Source organism: Lycorma delicatula, chromosome 4 (assembly GCF_047948215.1).
Source record: "Lycorma delicatula isolate Av1 chromosome 4, ASM4794821v1, whole genome shotgun sequence".
Taxonomy (NCBI): Eukaryota; Metazoa; Arthropoda; class Insecta; order Hemiptera; family Fulgoridae; genus Lycorma; species Lycorma delicatula.
In genome coordinates, this window is record NC_134458.1 from 61,760,272 (window position 1) to 61,777,400 (window position 17,129).

Here is a 17,129-nt window from a genome sequence, read left to right on the forward strand (position 1 = left end):
AAAGCAGATTGATTTCTGGTATCACATATTGAGAAACAAAAATGTACTTAACAATGTTTAATCGGCTTATCATCTAAATAAAAGTTAGTATAATCTCAAAATTAAAATTTAATATGATACTAAATTACGAAGACGTTTTCTATCAACAAAAAAAAAACCGATAAATTTTCCTTTGAATCTTATCGGCAGTCCCGATTATATGAGTACGTGTATTTTTCTGTAACTTTATTACGTACGTACCACAGCCTTAAACATAAAAGGATATTTAGCAATCTTACCGTGGAACCCGATTGCGGGAAGGAGGGGTTCCTATAGAAAAGTACGAGTTACAAAAGAGTGACTAGGTAATACGGTAATACTCGTTCACGTACCCTTGAAAATTAGTTCTCCGAGTGGGAAAAACAACTTTCAAGATAGAATAGATATCACAACTCCCACCTAGGGAGAAGAAGCTAGATGTAGGTGATGGGGCTTGCATGTTCCGTTGATCCAAAGAGTTTAGCCACCGATATAGTCTCCCTAGCCGGATCAGTCGAGGATCAGGAACCGAACTAAGTACTGTCTGTTCACAAAAACGACTGTTCTGCGAGCTAGGATTGGCCTGAGACAGGCGTCTGTCCTTTCTCCTAAGATCGGCTGCGAACAGCGACTGATTCATAGGGAAAGACTATCTAAAACCATCGCCGGATGTTTCCAAGTTTTAGTATCGCAGCACAGTCTTCTGTTTTTAAAAAGTTTTGAAGGTAAAATTACTTCTCATTCTGATCTTTGTGAGAAGCGATACGAGAAATTTTGGTGAGCGACCGCTAAGAACGATTTGGCAAGGGATGGTAAGGATCACAAGGGGTAACCAACATCAATTTTTTCATAATTAGATTCTCTAAAAGTTGTATTAAACATTTTTATTTGTTTGCAGCAAACCTAAAGAACGGTTTTTTAGGTCTACAGGCAACAATTTTCTCGGAAATTAAAAGATATACAGATTCGGGACCTGTTTTATTAAATTTCTCAATCTAAAAACAATCAAAACCGCCAAATTTCCTCCTTAATCCGGGATCCCAAGTTTTCGTACGGATTCATTTTACCCTCGGAATAGAAATCAGAGTGAAACACTTCACTGACCGTAACTCTAAAACAGCGTTTCAGACGTAGCCTGGAGCGCTGTTTTAAAGCTCTATCCACAGAGTTTTATGATTCTTCAGTTCCACGGTCGATTGTTGCCTGTCTTCGATCGATATTCGATCATGTGAAGTTCAGCGTCTGAATATCGAAGTCTATCCTCAGAGTTCCCCTTCCCCATGAACATTCAATATTTTGCTGAAATAATCTATTCACCCACATCCTAACAATATTATTGGAATGCACAACTAAGTCCCTATTACTATCTTTTATTTCGTTTACTTGAAGCCTTAAAGCTCTCGTAAACCCGTTAATCTCCCAGTACAACTAGCGAATACTCTTCTATTTACTGTATAAATCTATCTCCCAAATTTTATTTGTTAAAAATTCTTTATTTTTTGCTTTGAAAATATGGAAATAACCTTCGTAATTTCCTGTTACCAAAGAAGACTCGTGATTATTGTTTTGTAACCGTTCGACTCGTGCTAATTGTCTACGTTCGATGAGATGGACACATTCATCATCAAAGGCTTCTTTTCCTTCTACGCAAACCTATCGTTAATTTAGCCGCGTCCTTTATATTATTTCTAATATCATTCCAAAGCCTATCAAAATCCTGCTGTCTGAATTGAAATCTAACACCGCTTCTATTTTTGTTTTCAACTTCATACTTAATCCTATCCTCATTGTTCTCCAGTTTCTCAGTGTTAAATTTTCTACCTGATCTTCACATTCAGGACAGCAAGACGAGTTCTAGTTGTTCCTATTACTAAAAAATGATCTTAATTACAATCCGCATCCCTGTGTAATATAAATATCTATAATGTTTATATGACGTCTGTTATCCAAAAACACATGGTCTATTTGATTATACTTGAGATCATTTGGTGAAGTCCAGGTCCATTTATAGCTGCATATTTAAAACACTTATTCTTTCCTATCATATTCTTCGATATTGTAACATTTATCAGCCTAACTCCATTATCGCAATTGAAGTCATGCAAATTGAATTTTCCCATTGTGGGGGAAAAGAAGTCTTTTCATGTCTTTGCTTTGCTATCGCCTAAGACAATTTTCATAGAGTAACTTGGAATACTATACGCAATCGGCTCTAATTTTTTATAAAACTCATCCTTAACAGCATCATCCTTTTCCTCACATAGTAAGAATGTACGTTGATAAAAATACGATTATAATATCTATCCTCCAATTTCAAGAGAGACAACAACTGTGTCGATGAATTAAACTTGTTTCATCAAAATACGTACTTTTTATGAATCACAAAAATCCCATGCCTAAATTACGATCAGTAGTTCTTCCATAAAACACAATATTCTCCACTGTTCTCACTCTATCTGGTTTCTTATAGACCAATCAGATCTAACCTTTATTTTTCGGTTTTGCTTACTACTTGAAACGCGCCTGGCCTGAACGAGCTCCTAATATTCCACGTTGCAAATTTTCGATCCCTAACACTACGAATCCTATCACTTTGATACGATCCTGTTTCGTTTCTTGCTGGATTTGGCGGGTTTGTAGTCGGAGCCATGTTCAAATTATTTATTATTGAACTTCCATATTATGAAATTTTAATCAATGCTGTATATTGTGAAAAACTGTGCGGACTGGGTGTTAGCCTATAATTTCAATATGTTAATGACCCCGTCTTTAGGAACCAAAGGTAGATGTAGGAATTCCCAAATCCTTGCCCGTTACTGCAACTCAGACTGGGCTCAGAAATCCCCTCTTACAAATCCCAATCAGTTTTTTCCGTTACCCTGTACGAGCCGGCCACGAGGAAACCATAAACACATGAGACTCCGACGGTACCACCTCACGTTCGAAACGTGTTGTGTATACAAGTGTCACTATATGGCGACCCTTCGTTTTGTTTCTTGACCGCTGAGATGGGATCATCACTCACACGCCCAGTTATCCTCCATTTCTACAGGACATTCCTCTACACTATAACGAATAAAACCGAATTAAAATATTTAAGACTCGGTTTGCAGGAACTTCGAATCGAATTTGGCAATTAAGATCCTAAAAGTTCAGATGACCGTATAAAGAACAAATCTTGTTATTAATTAAAAAACCCGCTACCGAGCGGAACTAGAGGATCGTTTCCCGCATAAATGAGTGCATTAATTTGTCGTTTTACAAAATACGTTCCGGTTTTACTTACGGCCGTGTTTACTCGTAAAGTATGCAAGATACTACGTATCTGCGACTTCATCCGAAGTCGCTTTTTCTGCGAGTAATGATTAAATTATATATAGCCGGTCTCAGTGGCGAACGGAGCGAATATTTGATCTTGAATTGGATAAGCCTCGATCAGGCGAGTCTCATTTTGAGTCATTATTGGATAAACGGGGATCGTATAAATATCGGTCGAGAGTTTCCAGTTTATGTTTCGTCGCTCGGTAGGCCGCATTGATTTCCATGTTGTGTACCCGAGCCTATGAACGTCATATGGACTTGCACGCCGTTTTTTGACCAGAACGGTTCACTTTTTAAAATGTTTAATATCGATTAAAAATTTCAATCGACACTGATATCAACTTAAAATATTTGTAAAATTATTACGAACTTTTATAAACGACTTTTTTCTTTACTAGTTTTGTACGATTTACATAAATTTAAAATATGAATAAGCTTATAAATCCCTTTTAAATTGTTTTTAAGGTTTAGAATTTCAAATTTATGCAATATTTATCTGTGCAGTCTTTTCTGTAGAAAGAGTCGATCCCGCCGGCCCTACGACACCATTCTACTAGTTCATAATTTGTTCTAAGTAGTCTATCTTATATCACTACTATGCACATTCAAAGTACATCAATTTAGTTTTTATTAATCCGTCTCGATTATCATAATTTGTATTTATTTAAGGCCTCAAAGTAAATTAATGTGTTTACTAAATATAAGCAATCGGTGATGAGCGATTCGGTGAGCTCTTTCCCATTTATATATAAGATACAGGTGAAAAAAACAATTAGTACTGTAAATTTATTATAAGTAATTAATGAAATATATAGTAAATTGCAGAAACCTTATAAAGGAGTAATGACGCTTTTTTTACCTATCTTTAATAAAGTATGTAAAACCTATTCGTGCATTTTGTAACTGTATTGTAACTGCCAATCAATTTATTTATAATTTACACCAAGTCTATGAAGACTATAATTAGATAATGCATTTAACAATTTATAGAAATGTTATTAAAATAGTAAATAAAACGATACGTGATTATATAAAATAAATGCTATTAAATTATTTCTTATAATTGTCGTAAATTATAAAGAATTCAACCGCTTTACTCTGATTTCATAAGCGATGTAGTTATCCGGAAAAATGGAAAAGGAAATAAACGAGTTTCAAGAACCACATTTTTTAAAGTCTTTTACGGAATTCTATTTTTGTAAGTACGAACGAGTCGACAGTTATTTATAAACCGACAAAAATCTTAATAAAATTCTTACTGATAAATGTTTACATAAATAAATCTTCGTTACTATTTTAAATAAATTGAAATTAATTGAAAGATAATCCCTTTTTAAGACAATCCTTCTTTTTTTTTTATTTTTAAACACAGAAGTTTTTTATAACGACCTTGAAAACTGATAGGTACGGTTTTTAACTTTGATACCGGTTTACGAGGACGGCAAACCAATGGGTTGTGTGTGTGTTGTGTTTGGCAACAGTATACTCCGTTATTCGCTTAAGGTACAGACGGCTAATGTTAACACTGCTCGGTAAACTGGAAGGGCGTGGTAGACGTTACTAGTTTCTATATAACGCATATTCATGCACGTCTATGCATCTAAACTACGGAAAAAATAAAGATACTACCTTCTAGTTTTAGAATTATTTATTAGTTCACATTAATATATATATATTATGTATGTGTTTATACATATATATATATAAACACATACACAGAATTACTCACGAACACACATTACAAAATGTTAATAACAATAAAATTGTTCTTGTTTTTATTTATCTGTATTTTACTTTAGGATAAATGCACAAACGTACACACACATGAGCGCGCGCGCACAAGTGCACACATAAAATTCTTGTTGGCAGTATAGAGAGTAAATTTTCTTGTAAATAATAAATTTATAAAATATTTTTACGGATAATGCGCCTACTGACAAGTTTCTACTTGTTCAGTTTACGAACGTATTGATGCTTGGCAACTAGTCATTCCTTTTTATTTGTTTAACTTATCCGGTCTCACAGTGGTAGCGTATAAGTTAGATCTCTATTGTTACCGTATTCGCGTTCTTTTTTTCTCTCAGAAATGGATGTTCCCGGTAAAATAATGTGAAAAAATACCTGCGTTCCAAAATTACGGTATTTTGCCGGCAAATAAGTTATGTAATCGCAAACAAGAAACGGTTTTGAAGATTTCGGATAACCGAGAACGATGAGTTGTAACAAAAGGTAAGCTGACGTTCAGCTTTGTCCGAACTAATTTTGGACAAAATATTGTTATTTATATATTCATGTAGTTTTGAAATCTCGGTTAAATTCTGTGAACATGAACTAGAAATTAACCACAATACACACTAGTTGATTACCTGCGGGTGATATGTGCGAATAAAGTTAAATAAATAATAAACGTAATATTGGTGGTTAGGGAATGACTGCCGAAATAGATAAATCTTAATTCTTAATTTTTTCAGACCAATGGCCTGACCACAACGGGCTACGAAATTTGAACAGTAATTACGTATACAACATTGTTAACCGCTCTCAAAATTTTATAGATCCAATTACTGGTGTGCATACCCAAACTTTTGAAAGGCTGAGGGGAATAGCAAAAAAGTGGCACAGCAGGAGATTTATTAGATACCTATTTATGCTAATTTCTCTGGCGCCATAAAGTAAAAGTAGAGGTCGGAATCCGTTCAAGTCCATTCTGGAAGACATTGCCGCCTTTTGACCTGTACAGTAAATATCGCTTTCATACTTTAATACACTTTTTATAAATATGTCACTTATAATTCACATGATGTAAAAATAAAAATCATATAGTTAAAAAAATCAGACTGTTTAATAAATTCATTTAATTAATTATACTTACTTTTAATAAATAATTTTTTTCTTTGAGATTACGAGCATCGACTGCTACGGTCATTACCTCATGTCTCAAAAAATAATTTTTAATCTTAAACTTTTTCTTGTTTAGTATGAAATAAACATCATTTACTTATTATAAAAATAAATTAGCATTTTTAACAATTTTGTTTCGTGTATAATAAAAAATAAATTAGATAGCTTATCTTGTTATATTCTGATTCGATCCTTTTAATCGTATTAAAAAACAAAAACAATTAAATAAAATTAAAAAAAATAAAAATTTCGTTTAACAACACATACAAAGTGTATCACGAAGTTCTTCCGGGACTTTCATAACCTATTCTACCGTGAAAATAATGGAAAAAGTTCATGTGTTAAAATGCTTCGTTTGCGAGTTACGGCTAGTGAAAGGTTTATCGGAATCTTTTCCATTATTTTCACGAGTAATTGAAGCGTCACCGTTAATCACACGTACGATTACGTATTCTATTCTATATACGCGTATAGTTCTATCCAAAAAAATTATAATGAAGTTGTAAACCTAAATTGTAAATTGTAAGTGAAATTGTAAATGGTAAGAGTCTCGCAGATAACAAAATGATTAATGTCGACTCATCATTTGCCCCTCTCCGTGGAAATCTGTAGTAAAAGGCGAACGATTTATACGATTTGAAGAGGAGTTTTATTTATTTTTTTAGTGGGTTTTTTCTGAATTTATTTGTAAAATAATTCAACATTGTACATGCAAGATTTATTATCTTGTTTAGTAGTAAATTATCGTAGATAAGACCTTATTTTAATAAAAACTTTTTCTGTAGTCTATATGTGTAGTGAAGACAATTGTCAGTGTAGATTATAGTACGATTGGAGTCGAGACTTGAGCCGGACATTTTTAAATCGCGGATTTCTAATTTCCCCGTGGTTCGATTTGGACCGGGTTTTCACCAACCTTCTCCTTTACCCTTCTATTTTCCCTTACCAATCATAAAGGCTATCTCCTGTTGGGTTCTAACCTTTTACCCTCTCCCCCTCCCAAAAATATTATTGTATTTTTTGGGCGGATACTTTTTGCTTCCCCCAACCCCTCCGTCCGGGTGCGAAACAATTTCTACCATGCGGTTCCGGAGATTTTGAGTTTTTGCGGCCTCCTTCTAAGGCGAGTGGGGTGTCAAACTCCGTGTTTTTGTGTGCTCTAACTGTTTTTGGAAGTTAGAGTTGGTTTGGAGATCTTCTCTTCTCGGAAAGTGGTGAAACGTAGTAGGAGCCAACAGCAGCAGGCTCTCCAATACGCGTACAGTTCGAGGGGCTCTACGGCAAGTGAGTCGACTGAAGTGGCATCGGCGGAGGAAAAGAGGAAGGAAAGGAGGAAGAGAAGCCGCTCTGCCAAAAACGTAACTGCAGAAATGGAGGTGGAGGAGAGGCTGGAAGGTATCTCTCAAGGTGAATTGACCAAGTATGTAAATTACTTAGCTTGAGCGGTACACTCAGTAAGCACACGGAAAAACGTCGTACAGCCAGGGAGTTGAAGGATCTGGCTGGGGATAGGGTGAGAGTGGTAGCGGCCTTTTGCGGATTCGTGGAGTCACGTCCATTTGAGGGAAAGGCGGAGAGTAAAGAGGTAGCATGCCAGACTAGGGTGGATGCTGGAAATACTGAATTACAACGGCACCTTGAGGAGGGAGTGAAGAATGAGGATATAGATGTTCTGGTGGCAGCGAAGTGGGACAGGGAATGGTTCCTCAAGACTATGGAAATGAAAAAACCAGTTTTCTCGGAAAGTGAGAAGGATTTTGCGGTCATATTGGACCTGGCTTAATTGAAAAGTGGATTCTTGGAGATCATCTTCAGAACGGCTCCGAGAATCAAGGATTTGGTGGTGGCGGGACAGCTGAAGGCAGGCCAACTTCTTGCCTGCACGGAGACGGCCAAAATTTTGCAAGGAGAGGATGTGGACTATCAAAGGAAGGTGTTAACTCTGGTGATAGATTCATTAATAGGGGAGGGGAACATCATGTAGTTTTTGCAACAGAGGAGGGTGATGCAGTCCATGTGACCAGGAAGGTGCCGGAGTATGCGGGTCGCAGAACCATTAGAACTGGTCTACGTATTGAGACAACGGTCAGATGTGATAGATCGGTCAGCAGAGTACCCGTAGAGAAGACTAAGACCGTGATAATTAAGGCGGCCGATACACAGGGCAAAAAGACCTTCGCTGACCTCCTCAAAGAGGTCAAGGGAGGAGTAGCTGAAGGGGATTCAGAATTCTCTCTGTCCGTAAGGGACAGGGAGAGGACATATAGATCAGGGTCAAGGATTAAGCGGAGGGTCCTGAGAAATTGATCCAGAAAATCTAGGAGGGTGTCTAATGAATGAAAGTCGCTTTAAGAAAAGGGGAGCGCATCCAACGAGTCAATATTAAGGACATCACGCTGTAGCTGTGATGGAGATAGTAGAAATATACGAGGAAAGGAGACAGGCCTTTTTTAAGCTGAGGCCGGTCTACTCGAATACTCAGGTGGTTTCGCTGTCGATTTATAAGGGCGAAGCGAAGAAATTATTACAAAAGAGGCGCTTGCGAATAGGCATGGTCTCATACAGGGTGGCCCTGGCTATGAAGCAAGAGAGATGTTACAGTGCTGGGACCTGGGTCACAGGGCAGCCTCTTGTAATGGCCCAGACAGATCTAAGGTGTTTCCACTTCATCAATAGGGGAGGGGGTATATCAAGGCAGGATGCCGGGAGAAGGCGAGGTATGGAAAATGTGGTGCAGAGGGCCACTATGAAAGCAGTGGACAATGTGTGAGGAACTAAAAATAACTCACTTAAATGTTAACAGGAGAAGACGCTCCCTCGACCACCTATGGGCTATTACCAAGGCTTGGGGGAGACATACTGGCAGTGTCGGAGCCAAACTATACAGTGATTTCGGAGAGTGGCTGGAGCAAAGACCACAGATGTGACGCCGCATTACTGGTAGTGAGATCGGGGTTAGCTGTCACTCGGCAGGGTAGGGGTGATGGCTTCGTTTGGGGGAAGGCTGTTTTAGTTGTCGTGCTTCCCCTAATGGCAGCATTGACCAATTTAATAGATTACTGAATGACTTGGTAGTGGCGGTGAGGGATCACAGGGCATCGTAATTATGTTAGGCAATTTTAACGCAAAGAGCCCGGATATAGGGAAAGTGTCCGTCAATGAAAGAGGGAGGCTGCTGGCGGAGGCGATGGTGTCATTAAATATGGCATGCCTCAACACGCAGGAAGTTCCTACCTTTTTCAAAGGAATGTCGGAGTCCGTTCTCGACCTGGCATTCATCACTGATAATATTGGTTTGCTTGGGATTTCTCCGGCCACCACCCCATTCGGTCACCCTAAAGCATAAGACCGAAATGTCTGTCCCACAAACGGCTACTGAGCCTCGAAACCGTTTAGCGACCAGTATCCTAATTAGCTCCTAGAGCTAACTTAAAAGCGTGGTATCATACACCACTCGCTTGCGTGTTCCACCGCCCAGTTGTCATATAACACTAAAATGGGTAGGCGCATCCCGTCAACTATTAAATAAAACATATATGACTATCAGTAATTAAATTTATCTCGTCAAAGACAGCAATTCGCTGCCACGCCTAGGCTGCTGAATGCCAGTAAGTTCCTGTCCACCATTAAAGCGCTTGCAGCCTTAATCTGGCTGGTAGTCAGCCATATCTCTCGGTTAGCTTCCTACAGCAGCGCGGTAGGAGTCTTTTCCCTTAGGCAAACTACTGATGTCGGTTGAACAAAGCAACCGCATCAAGGAACTCCCACACGGTCTGACAATGCGGCTCTCGCCGCATTGACTCACCGCTTGTGAGTGGCCAATTTTCCCCTTGACCTCTAAGTTCCAGGATGGCCTGAGTTCTGCCCCCCCCCCCCCCTCAAGAGCTGGGCAGTCGAACATCATGTGTTCGTTCGACTGGACTCCCCCGCAGACGCACAGTTCATCAGCTGCTAGGCAAAACCAAAACAAATATTGGTTTAAATTTACATTGTTGGAGAATAATCGGACTCCTGTTGCCCTTAAAAATGAAGGAGAGGCATACCATCCCCCCAAATCCTGTATAAACTTATACAAGGATCTTCCCTTAGTCTTCCGCTCCGGTACAGGCTCGGTTCGAAACCTCATCACCAACAGGTTTTAAACGTAGACATACCTGCTATTCTTCCATCGTATCCTTTTTCGTACCCACCATGGAGAGCCTTATAAATTTTATTTTTGATCTCACCATACACAAGAAAGAATCAACACCACCTATCGTCTTTCAGCAAACATTTCACCATATCCTTTCCAAAATAAACTCAGACACAATAGTATACACAGATGGATCGAAACAGGATGATACCGTTGGATGCGCATTTATTGTTAATAGCAGAATCTATATGTTTGGTCTGCCTAATATTACAGGTATATTTACAGCTTAACTATATGCTATTAATAAAGCACTGAATATCGTTAACCCAAAATACTGTCATGTCCTTATTTGTACTGACTCGTGTAGTTATTTACTCTCGTCATCCTTTGGTCACTGAAATTTATAACGGAATCGCCGAGTTGAACCATCGGAACACATAAGTGAGTTTCTGTTGGATTCCTAGCCATGTGGGAATTGGAGGTAATGAACATGCAGATCTTGCTGCCAAAGACGCAGAAATTAACCTCCTTTTACCACTCGTGTTGCATCCTCTTAATTGCACCCTGTTAATTGTATAAAACAGTCTCTTCGAACAAAGTGGCAAGGGGATTTGAAGGATACGGCTGACAACAAATTCCGGTACATTAAGGATTCTGTGTTGCCATGGGAATCCTCATGCAGAAAAGCTTGTCGTGAGGAAGTGGTCCTCTGCCTATTGCGGATAGGACATACGAGAGGTAGACACGGTTATCTAAAGTCAGCAGTAAAGCACCAATATGCATACGATGCAACTGCCCCTTGACGGTGCGCCACATCCTTGTGGATTGTGTGCGTTACGGCCTTGCGTCGAAAATTTAAATGCCCAGGAACATTCGTCAAATCCTGGGCAATAATAAGGAAGTTTTAGACCGGGTGTTTTTATATCTTAGATATATTAATATTTTACATATGTTTTAATAGAGGTGTTCTTATTTTTTATTGTTATGCGTTTGATTTTTAATTATATTTTCGTCTGTTATTCGAGAAGGAGCCTTTTATACTCCTCTCGGAGTCTTAAATTTATTTCAATTTTATTTTATTTTTATATATATTTATATAGTTTTTATTTATTTTTTAATTTGTTATCTGTGATAGTAGTTATATTTATTTTAGTAATATTAGTTTTAAGTTTTACATTTTTAACCTAGGTTTAGTTTTTTACCTTTCCCGTTATCCAAGTTGGGGCTCTTTACACCCCTCTTGGACTTTGTTAAATTCTTTTTAGTTTTAAGACTGTGATACTAGTTTTATGTCTCTTTTAAAAAGCAAAATTTAGCTGTGATATTAGTTGTAAGGTTTTTGTTTTAATTTTTTAGTTTCAAAGTTGTAGTTTTTTTAGTAGCAATTTATTTATTTATTTTTTCAATAACATTTTATATCCGGGCGATAATAATACCATGGCGTTTTTCGCCCACAAAAAAAAAACACCCCCCCCCGAAAAAATTCAAAAACCACTTTTCTTCACATTTCACACCTTACTGCACCATTCTGACCCCCTCCACCACCGAAAATAATTAATAACAAGGGATAATAGCTGTGGAGTTGGTGGAAGCCGTCGTATTAGGGGAATATACTATCCCAAACTGTGATGTGAATATTTTTGAGATAAATATGACATTTACAAGATATAATCAATAGAACACGAAGAAAGATCATACTAACAGGAGATCTAAACTGCAAGGTGGTTGCAGGAGGCAGCCCATGTACAAATTGGTAAGGTGAGATAATTGCGGACCTGATGCAGACAACTGGGCTGTACTGCTTGAATGACTCAACGCTGACCTTCAAAGCAACAGGCCTTTCATCTGTATTGAACCTGACAATATTGAACAGGTGGAACTATAATCACTGTAACTAGATGGTCCCAGAAGGTGAGAGCCAGCAATCACCGTGTCACACTCCTTGGGCAGATAAACGATCTGCCCTTTCGGTCAATCGATTGATTTAAACCTGAGACTGACACAGCAGCAGATTTCGACCATAGTGACAAATGTGTCAAGGAGGTTATGGGACGGGAGACAGCTGATACCTGAAGTCCTGCAAGACCTTATCATACAAGAAATAGTGCAAATATCAAATGGTGACAGGTTTCAGCCTTCATATTGGTGGTTGGACACAATTGTGTGCATGAGCCTAGAACTTTAGCATTTCAGGCGAAATGCAACATATCAGAAGAAGAGGCGGTGATGCCTATGATGCTGCGGCTCGTGAGTACGGTGCCTTGGGAGATAACTAATACTGCAAATTACAGTCTTGAGAACAAGGTCTTGGAAAGATGCATGTTTTGTCTTTCTGCCAAAACAGAAGATTGGAGAATTACCCAGTGAATACCACCCACTAAACTTGAAAAACAACATGGGGAAGGCGGTTGAAAGGATGCTGGCATTCCGGGTACTGGAGAAATTAAGAGCGGGTATCAGCATCCACACAAATCAATTTGAATTTTGGCGCGGACAGTTGGCAGTTCAAGTCATTGCCAAAGTGGTAAACTGGGCAGCAGAAGTACACTACAGCACATGGATAACGAGATCTATGCCACTGTTTATATTATTGGATGTCAAGAATGCATTGAATCCTTAACCTGGAATTCAATAAAGATGGCCCTTACGATGAAAGGAATAAGCAATTATCTACATAGGTAGATTGGGGAATACTTGAAGGATCGTTGGATAACTGCAGACGTACAGAACAAGACTGCAATTCCAGATATTTGGTGGGGTACCGCTAGGATCAGTCTTGGGGCCATATCTTTGGCTCTTAGTGTATGACGAAGTGCTTAGTCTGTGTCTACCAGATGGAGTTGAAACAGTGGCTTATGCTGACGATTTGGCCATCTTTGTCAGCGGTAAGACAGAGGGCGACTTGGAGTTGCATCGCAACGCAGCTTTAGTTAGTATAAGTATGTGGCTGAATGAACATGTACTAGAACTGTCACCGAATAAGTTCATAACGTTAACCGGCAAAAGAAAGATAGATCACATTGATCTAAAAGTAGGAGACCAGCTGCTCCAGAACAAAGCAAGAGTACACTTAGAGTAAAGATTATAGAGCATGCAAATTTAGCCAGCATGTAGTTGAATGCTGTGACAAGGCAGAGAGGACCACTAAGGCCCTTAAAATACTGATGACGACGCATATAGCTACTCCCACTTCTAAACGAAGACTAATTATGTTAGTGGTAACGTCTGCAATGCTGTATGCCTCCCCGGTTTGGGGCTCTGCCGTGAGAGTGAAATGCAATCTAAATAAAGTACAGTGTGCCCAGACGCACGCTGATGAGCATAATTGCAGGTTACGGGACTGTCTTTTACAAGTCAGCATGCATGCTGGCTGCAGTTCCTCATATAGATTTACAGATTGAGGAAAGGAGTAATAGGTACGGAGACATGGATAGATCAGATGCAGAATGTGAAATGCTCAATATTTGGAGTGAAAGATAGGCAACAAGTGACAGATCGTTATGGAATAAATGCCTCATCAGATCTAGTGGCACGGATCAAACGTGGACATGGTGAGGTGAATTATCAACTATCCCAGATGTTTACAGGCCACGGTGCCTTTGAATATTATTTACAGAGTGGGGAGGTGCGATTTTCCCTGCTTTATATATTGCAGCAGGGATGATACGGCAACATACCTTCTTTGAATGTAATGAGTGGGAAGAGTTGCGAATACAGGCGGGTATAGAGCCTAAGACCACCTGAACTGGTGCCACATATCTTATTATTTATAAACAATTTGAGGGCATAGACGAATTTGCGAGATTAGTTCTGCGCACAAAGGATGAAGAGGCTCGCAGACATGGTTTTTAGTGTTAGATTAGGGAAGGGCGAACAGCCCCAGTTGCGAGGACTGGCATGCCGATTCCAATGAACAGTTGGGGGACTCCTGGAGCCTTAGGTTGGGGAATTAAAAAACAAAAGACCGAGTCCCGGCCACAGGGTGGGGGATCTGAGGGCGACACAGTCAAGCCCAGCTCTCTTCTCTCCTATAGAGGCAAAAATAAAAATAAAAACAGAAGATCCTCCCAGAGGGGGGGGGGGTTGATCTGCCATGCCAGACTTATTGCCGGTAGGTGTGGGGACGCTCCCCTGAGCTGGCTTTACTTAATTATATGTCCAGCCCAGGGGAGTAAAAAAAAAATAGTACTGCTTGATGGCTGTCTTACATACAAGAGACATGTATATATGGAGTAAATACTAAGTTTGATAGAAATATTGCTATCGTGATGAATAAGAGGTATATTCATAAAGTAAGGGCCGTTTGGTCATAAAAAAAAAATTATCTTGTGAGAAAAGGTTTTTACTTTCAGTTTTAGTTAACTATATCTACTTCACTTTTCCACATAATCGTCATTCAGTTCTAAGCACTTTCCGTAACGCTGCACCAGTTTCTTTAACCCCTCTGCATAATAGTTTGCCATCTGGGAATTGAACCAGTTAACAATAGTCTTGAGTTCCTCGTTGTTTTCAAACAGTTGTCCACCAAGCCACTTTTTTAAATGCAAGAGGAAGTAGTTGCTAGGTGCAAGGTCAGAACTATATGGAGGGTGGTCAAAAAGTTCCCAATGAAAATCTTGAATCTTCTTCTTGGTTAAGGCAGCGGTGTGGAGCTGAGTTGTCGTGAAGGAGAATTACACTGGATGACAGTTTCCTGCGTTGTTGAATTTGGATTGCATGTCTCAGTTTGGTTAGCATTTTGCAGTAAACATTAGCTGTAATTGATGATCCATGTTCCATGAAATCAACCAAAATGACGCCCTTTCATCCCAAAAAAGGTAGCTAACATTTTTTGACTTGAGAACGGAGATGGCTTAACTTTTTTGGTTTTGGGGAACTTGAATGGTGCCACTTCATTGACTGTTGTTTCAATTCTGCATTGGTGTAGGATATCCACGTCTTGTCGTCTGTAACAATATGGAAAAACAAATAATCTCAATCTTGTCGACAGCAGTCCAAAAACGCTTACCCACTGCACATTCTTTGCTCTTTGTTTTGGTCGGTGAGCATTTTCGGTACCCACCTTGCATAGAATTTGTGACATCCGAGCTTTTCTGTGACAATTGTGTAGATAGAGGTGCATCCAACATGCGGAAATTCATCAGCCAGAGCACTGATGAATTCATCGTCAATCGCTGATCAGATCGCAGTTTTCGGTTTACTTGGTCAACGATTTCATCAGTCTGAATACTGGACCTGCCACTCTGCTCTTCATAATGCACATTTGTGTGGCCATTTTTGAAGTCTTGACACCATTGTCTAACCTTTCTTTCATTCATTACTGTAGGTCCTTTTGCACACAAAAATCGAATCACAGCGTGCAATTCACAACTGGCAGGAGAAATAATTGTTGCAGAAATTGCCATATGCATTTGTCTGGCAGGCAAATGACTACTAAATCAAAACAACTGCAGTGGCTTCGTAAATAGCTGATAAATGACCCTCCAAGTGTGAAACTATGTTCAGACCGGCTAATATTTAAATATAAGCCTTACTTTATGAATATGCCTTGTACAAAAATTTTCTCCCATAATGGTGTCATAATATAATTATCTGATGCAATAGACATGAGTATACTGGAGTACGGGACAATCATGGTTAGTTGACAATATATTCATGAAATTGAAATTAATTAAAATAAATATTATTTTCCTTGGTAAAATAGCTCTAGAGCTATTCTGCAAGAAGGAATCATACAACAGGTTATTAATCTTTACATAGGTAAACACTATTACATTAGGTAGCAACAGCCAGTTTATAACAAAATCAGCAGTGGCCTATCTCTATACTACTGTTTAATACACCTTTTTGCTTTAAATACCTTAAAAAAAGACAGTAAATAATCACATAACTTTCCTGGCTTCACCCTTTAATAGAGTTTTATTTTAAATATGCCACTGGGTTTTTAAATAATAATGACAATTATCTTTACTTAAAATCAATAAACCAATTATGAAATTAGAAAACAATTTTAGTAAATTATTCTACAATCAGTTTTCACAATGTTCATAGAGGTTCTGGCTATATTTCACTAAGGGCACTGAATGTAGCAATATTTAACTGGTAAGGTACTGAATGTAAAAATTAATAACCAGTTCTATGATTCAGTTATAAGAAAATATTTCAATTAAATTTCATGCTTTAATATAAAATCTGTTTAATGTTATAAGAAGAAAAACTAATAAAATGTGAAATTGACTGCTGTCTTACCAGCTATAAGGGCCCAAAACTTATAGATCTCATACACAGTAATATTTTGGCTAAACTTGATGCTTAATGATTAAACCAGTTTAAAAATAATAAGCAAAATCTAAATAATTATTTTTGGTATAGCCTTACCAGAATAATTGCCAGATATGTTAGAACTTATGTTGATGAACCTTTTTGTAAGCTTTCGTTAATGCTTGTGAAAAAGTTATGCCTGTTTTCACATATAATTTTTGCGATCTATTTTAACAATTTTTTAAAATTCATTCATCTTAATAATCTAATAAAACTAATATTTATGGAACTATTAATAACTGAAAAATTTACAGCTATGTAATTAGCAAGACAACCTGATTTAATTAAATGATTTTCCAGGATTTTCAGCCCAAAATTTTTGAAAACAGTTAGTATATTTTGGAACTATTATAACTATATACATAAAATTGATAAGTGATACTGACATATTTATTTTTACAAAAATATTAACACATTTGCACATGTGTTTGTGTAT